The 6398-nt window shown below is 34.2% G+C and overlaps 1 long non-coding RNA gene across 1 annotated transcript; it reads right to left on the bottom strand.

The window, feature by feature from the left end:
- Positions 1-2882: 2882 nt before the first annotated feature.
- On the bottom strand, positions 2883-4909 carry LOC125753455 (uncharacterized). Its single transcript, XR_007405350.1, has 2 exons — positions 4652-4909; positions 2883-2974 (listed from the first exon to the last, which is right to left on the bottom strand). It is a non-coding gene; the product is annotated as an uncharacterized LOC125753455 (long non-coding RNA).
- Positions 4910-6398: the final 1489 nt, after the last annotated feature.

Raw genomic sequence — 6398 nt, 5'->3', positions numbered from 1 at the left:
CTTTTTATTGTCTTAAGTTACATAACAAAAGCCATTAATTTTGTTGAAATCCAATTATTTTGATAAAAACTTTCATGTAGCTGAGTGAAGTAAGTCAGTCGGAGAAGGACAAACATTATATGTTCTCATTCATTTGGGGAATATAAATAATAGTGAAAGGGAATATAAGAGAAGGGAGAAGAAATGTGTGGGAAATATCAGAAAGGGAGACAGAACGTAAAGACTGCTAACTCTGGGAAACGAACTAGGGGTGGTAGAAGGGGAGGAGGACGGGGGGTGGGAGTGAATGGGTGACGGGCACTGGGGGTTATTCTGTATGTTAGTAAATTGAACACCAATAAAAAATAAATTAAAAAAAAAACTTTCATGTATTATTTTTTAGTATTGTACCTAAGAACTTTTACCTAACCTAAGATCACAAGGATGTTCTTGTCTTCTAAGAGTTTTGTAATTTTACATTTTACCTTTAAATATTGGGCTTTGTTCTTCATTTTCAAAATCATTTTGTCTATTATAATTACTCTTCCTTTTCATAAAAATACTTAAATTTAGCTTATTGGTGATCAAAAAATCTGATGAGATTTTGACTGGGATTAGACTGATTCTATAAACCAGGTTAGAAGGAATTGACGTTTAAACAATATTAAGTTATCTGATCAGTGAACATGTAATTTTCAATTTAATTAGGTCTTTGGTTTCTTCCTTCCGTGTTCTACACTTTTCAGCAAATGAATACTGCATGTATGTTGTTATATTTGTAACTAAGTATTTTAATTTTTGGTGCTGTTGCAATTGGTATTTTTAAATTCTGATTTCCATTTACTCATTGATAAATTTGAAATAAAATTGATTTTTTATATTGACTGTGTCCTTTGGTTTAGCTAAACCTACTTATTCATTTTAAGAGTTTTTAAAATGTATATATCTCATAATATTTTCTACCAAGATAATCATGTTGACTGAAAACAGAAAGAGACTGTTATTTCTTTCTGATCCATATAAACTATTTTTTCTCTGCTTTAATGCACTGTTTAGGACATCTACCCAAAGCAATATACAGATTCAATGGAATCTCTATCAAAATTCCAATGAAATTGTTCATAGAGATAAAAGAAACAATTCTAAAATTCAGTGAACCACAAAAGATCCTGAATAGTCAAAGCTATCTTGGGAAACAGAGTTGGAGGCATCATCCTTCCTGATTTCAAACTATATTACAAAGTACAGTAAGCAAAACAATATAGTATTGGCATAAAAAGACACAGACTAATGGAGCAGAACAGAAAATCCATAAATAAATGAAAGCATATACAATCTACTAATTTTTGATAAAGGCACTAAGAATAAACCATGGAAAAAGGGTAATCTTTTCAATAAGGGTGTTGGGATAACTCGATACCCATATGAAAAATAATCAAACTGGATTCCTATTTTATACCAAATACAAAAATCAACTCAAAATGGATAAAAGACTTACATGTAAGATCTGAAACCATGAAAAATCCAGGAAGAAATCATAAGGAAAAAGCTCCTTGACATTGGCATTGGCAATCATATTTTGAGGTGACACCAAAAGCGTGAGTAACAAAAAAAGCAAAAATAGACAAGTGGCATTACACATCAAACTAAAAAGTATTTGCACAGTAAAAGAAACAAAATGAAAATGTAATCTACAGAATAGGAGAAATATTTGCAAACTATGTATTTGATAAAAGTCAATATCTAAAATACATAAAGAACTCATAAGCTCAATGGCAAAAAAAAAGTGTTTTTTTTTAATTTGGAAATAGGAAAGGGCTTAAATACACCCAAAGAACATGAGATATACGCCCTTTCAAGTTGATTGCAGTATTTTTCACAATAGCCAAAATATGGAAACGACTTAAATGTCATCAATGGATGAATGGATAATAAAATATGCATTATATACAGTGAAAAATCTTTCAACCTTAAAAGAGAAGGAGATCCTGCCATTTGCAATAACATAGATGAACCCAGAGGGTGTTATGCTAAGTAAAATAAGCCAGATGAGAGAAAAAATAAGAACTACAGGAATTCACATTTATATGGAATGTAACAAAGTTTAGTACATAGAAGCAGAGAGAATGGTGATTACCAGAGGTGGGGTGGTGGAAGCGAAGATATGCTGGTTATGTAGGATGAATAATCTAGAGATCTAATGTTCCATATGATGACTACAGTTAATAATATCATATTGGATACTGGAAATTTGCTAAGAGTAGATTTCAAGTACTCTCACTATGTACACAAGAAAAGATAACTGTAAGGAGATAGATATGTTAATTAGCTTACTAATCATTTTGCTATGTATATGCATATCAAGTCAGTATGTAGTACACCTTAAACATATACAATTTTTATTAAAAATATTTTTTTAGTTTTGTAATATCTGGCAATTTTCTTATCTTTTGTTCTTGATTCCTAGTTTAATTATATTATAGTCAGACAACATACTTTCTGTGATTTCAATTTCTTAGGTTTGTTTAAAGACTCATAATGGGGTATATTTTAAAGTATGTATGTATGTATGTATTTATTTACTTACTTACTTACTTATTATTTGACAGAGAAAGAAAGAGAGAAGCAGGCTCCTCGCTGAGCAGAGAGTCCGACAAGGCTCTTGATCCCAGAATCCTTGGGACTAAGACCCCGGTGGAAAGCAGACACTTAACCAACTGAGCCCCCAGGCGCTCTTCCTTCTGAACTTCTAAGGAAATAAAGTACTCGGGGTAACGAAGTTGAGTGTTTTTTCAATATATTAGGTTTTTCTCCCATTGCTTGGGAAATACGTCTTCCTTAGTCCATTTTATTGCCAAGTAACTCATCAAATGGAATATACTAATTTTCTAGGTGAAGTGGCATCTAAGTCCAACTTCTTTGTGAGCCAGGATAAATTAAAGCTTGTTTCTTTTTTTTTTTTTTTAATTTCAGGATTACAGTACCTGTGCAGAGGCTGCCAAAAACAGGATTGAAAAAGGTCATTCCAAACATAGATTAGCTACAGCATAAAACTACAAAAAGTATTATAATACTTATTAATATTTTTATAATTTTGATGAAGTCTCTCAAGTACATGGAAACTATCATAACTCTAATACTATTTTTATAGATTTTCTAACTAAAATTATGAACATATATACACATATGTATATATGGGATCAGGGCCCCCATTTCAAAGTATATGTATATTTTTAACATAAATAAATATAATAATAGAATATCATTATCATGGAGGCTAAGGAGAAATTCCCAATTTCTGATATATTCCAAATGCAAACTGGATTTCCCACATCCAGAAATATTATATAATAACTTCCCTTCTTGAGAGAGGCTATAGTGTGATAGGAAATAAGTGGCATAAATCATAGGGGAAAAAACTGGGACATAATTCCCATACTTTTGCCACTGATACAAAGTCCCTCTTACTATTGAATATCCATTAATTTTGAAGGTAGTGCATTATATTTAGAGCCTTTTCTCCACTTTTCAGAGAAGGAAAGGCTTATCCTTAGCTATTGGGTAAGTAGAGCTTCCATACATTCCCCTTCCTTTCCCCCTGTAAGATTGGAAGAGGGAACTGAACCAGGTCTGTAGTCTCCAGTCCAGAATAGCATCTGCAACAATGGATTCTAGACACATTGATCTACTTGCTGCAGCTCTGAGCAAAAAGCTCAACATTTGGAGGATGTGTCTTTTAGTTAAACTCTCACCACAGGTACTGGCTACTTCCAAAAGAGGGAAATAAAGTGAAATCCAAGAGGCACCTCAAGAAGAAATGGAAACCAACCACCTCCACTACACTCTCCCAACATGACAGAGATTCCACAAGTTTACATGAAAATGCACAAAGTTTTCTGACAGCATTATCTCCTGGGTTCCTTATCTCTCCCCTAGCATTCTCAAGCAGGTGATTATCTGAACTAAGAATATTAGCCATCAACTTCCATTTCAGAAGCTATTGGGAAGAAACTCAGTGAATATACCAAAGCTAAAGAGATTTTATTTACACCCTTCTCGGGCAGATTCTGTGGCTTCAGAGGTATAAAGAGCATTCATTCGATTTCTTCCTTTGCCAAATCATTTTGAAGTAAGGATGGAAGTTGTGCATTTGATCTAATCCTTAGCAGGGTTGAGGGGGGAAAAAGTAACTAAACTTTTATTACAGTAGAGGTTGAAGAAAACCTTAAACTTTAAACCAAAGAAACCTAGAAGCAATATCAGTCTATCCAATTATTAAAAAAAAAAATGGTAGAAAAGAAAAAGGAGCAGCCTAAAGGACCTCTGTTACCATGATGCATTGGACAACTGTGTTCCTTTCTGTGCCAAACTGCTGAGACTAGTTTGCTGAGATGGTGAGAATCTCTCCCCTCTGGAAACACATGGTAAGTACACTAGTCTCCAAACAATGCTGCTTAGCATTCAGACTTTTCCAAGGGTGGACACCAAACTCTTCAGAGATACGTGGGAAACCATGAGTGGTCATTGTTCACTTGTCCCATGAGGGCTACCCAAGGAGGCTTCCAATTGTCTGACCTAACCTGAGCCACTGGCAACCTAAGGAAAAGCAATGGAAGTTCCTAGCTGGCTCCCACCATAAGGCAAGTCAGAAGATTGCTGAACCAGGACCCACCTAGAATCCTGTGATAGTGTCCAGCACATTCAACACGGCCAGCTGCCAGTGAAGTCTGTGGCATGTTCTAGGACATCTCACATCTGACGGTCTTTCGGCAAGGAAGTAGTTGTGTTCTTCATCACCGGCGCCTCAATTCAACTCTTCTAGTAGTTCAGGGAATGTTTTGTCCCAGGCCAGAACCGGTGGCAGAGCCATGAAAGAACTCCAGTTTGCATATGGACTACTGAACTGTTATTTCCTCAAAAGCAATTTTTCCAGAGCATAGAGAGAAAGAACAGTATGAAGGTGAGCCTACAAAGTCCATTTCATCAATTAGAATTAGCTTAAAATGTTGTAGGCAGTATAGGAAGGACATCAAAGTTCTTTTTTTCTCACCAACAGCCACCAGGATGAAGGACCAGCGGCGGCCCAAGGAGGCAGCAGCAACCCTTTACCCTGGCTGCACATTACCAACCCTGGTGTAGCTCACAAAGCAGCAGCCACAGCCCAGGAATCCTCTCGTGGGGGGGGGAATGTTGACAGGGAGAAGGTCACCTAACAGATGGGGATAGTCCTAACTGCAAGGCCCCTTAATGGTTCCAGAAAATTGCCTTCAACGCACTTAACTATCTGATTAATATCTGGCTCTAACCTTCCTTTAGGAAACTAAATGCAATAGCTTTCTTTTCCCAAAATTACTTCATTTTTCCTGACTCCATTATATTGCCTGTTATCCCAGTGCTCAATTATAAGACTTATGCTTTCAAAAGAAAAAAAAAAAAGTCGGAGAAAAACACAAAGAAACCAAAGATTAAGACTGTAAATGCATATGAAAAAGAAATAAATGAAATAAAAATATATTTTATGAATATTAATTCCAAATAAAACTATAGAGACATCATTGCATAAATAGTGCCTTATCAGAATCTTAAAAAATTAGCTAAGAGTAATTTCATTAAAAAAGTCATCACTATGCTGGCAGTTTCTTTGATACCTGGCCTAATTATTTTTTAATTGTAGGCTACCTGAAAAATAACAGATTTTATAATTCTGTTTTATTTTCTTAATAGGCTTACTTTAAAAAATTTCATTATTTCATTTAAATTTTTGAAAATTATTATGTTAATTAAGAGGCCAAATTCTCTATTTTTCACTAAAAAGTGTTCATTTCCTTCCTTAAAAAAAAAAAAAACCTAGAAAAAGGATATAATTCCCATACTTTTGCCACTGATACAAAGTCCCTCTTACTATTTTTGCCCAGGCTTTTTAGGATTGTATGATATGTCATTGCTGAGTACCCACATAAAGGAAACTTAAAAAACTTTGTGGGAATTTATAAGTTATACCATGCTTGTTTTATATTTTTGTATATTACCTTGTTAGTATTTTTTTTTACCTTGTTAGTATTTTATAGAGTATTAAAAAACTATGTAACCCCTCTGCTTTAGAGATAAGAAAACTGAAGCCCAGGAAGTTTGATTGAACAAATTTGCAAAGCTAGGAAATTGCAAAGCTGGATCTAACACCATTTTTTAGGTCAGCATTCTATCTGCTTTAAAAAAACACAATTAACTTCTAAATTTTGTGAAAGAGCCTACAGGAATTGAAAAAAAAAAACCTATAGGAATTGAAAAAAAAAAGATTAATGAAGACAAGATAAATCAGAAAAGGCATTTCAGAGGAAAAAGAACTTGACTTTTACTGTGAAGAATTCTAGGATTACAGAAAAGTGAATGAGGTATAATGAATGTGAATGACAGGCTAT

This window comes from Canis lupus, chromosome 23 (assembly GCF_003254725.2).
Source record: "Canis lupus dingo isolate Sandy chromosome 23, ASM325472v2, whole genome shotgun sequence".
NCBI lineage: Eukaryota > Metazoa > Chordata > Mammalia > Carnivora > Canidae > Canis > Canis lupus.
This window is presented reverse-complemented; position numbering and strand designations above follow the sequence as displayed.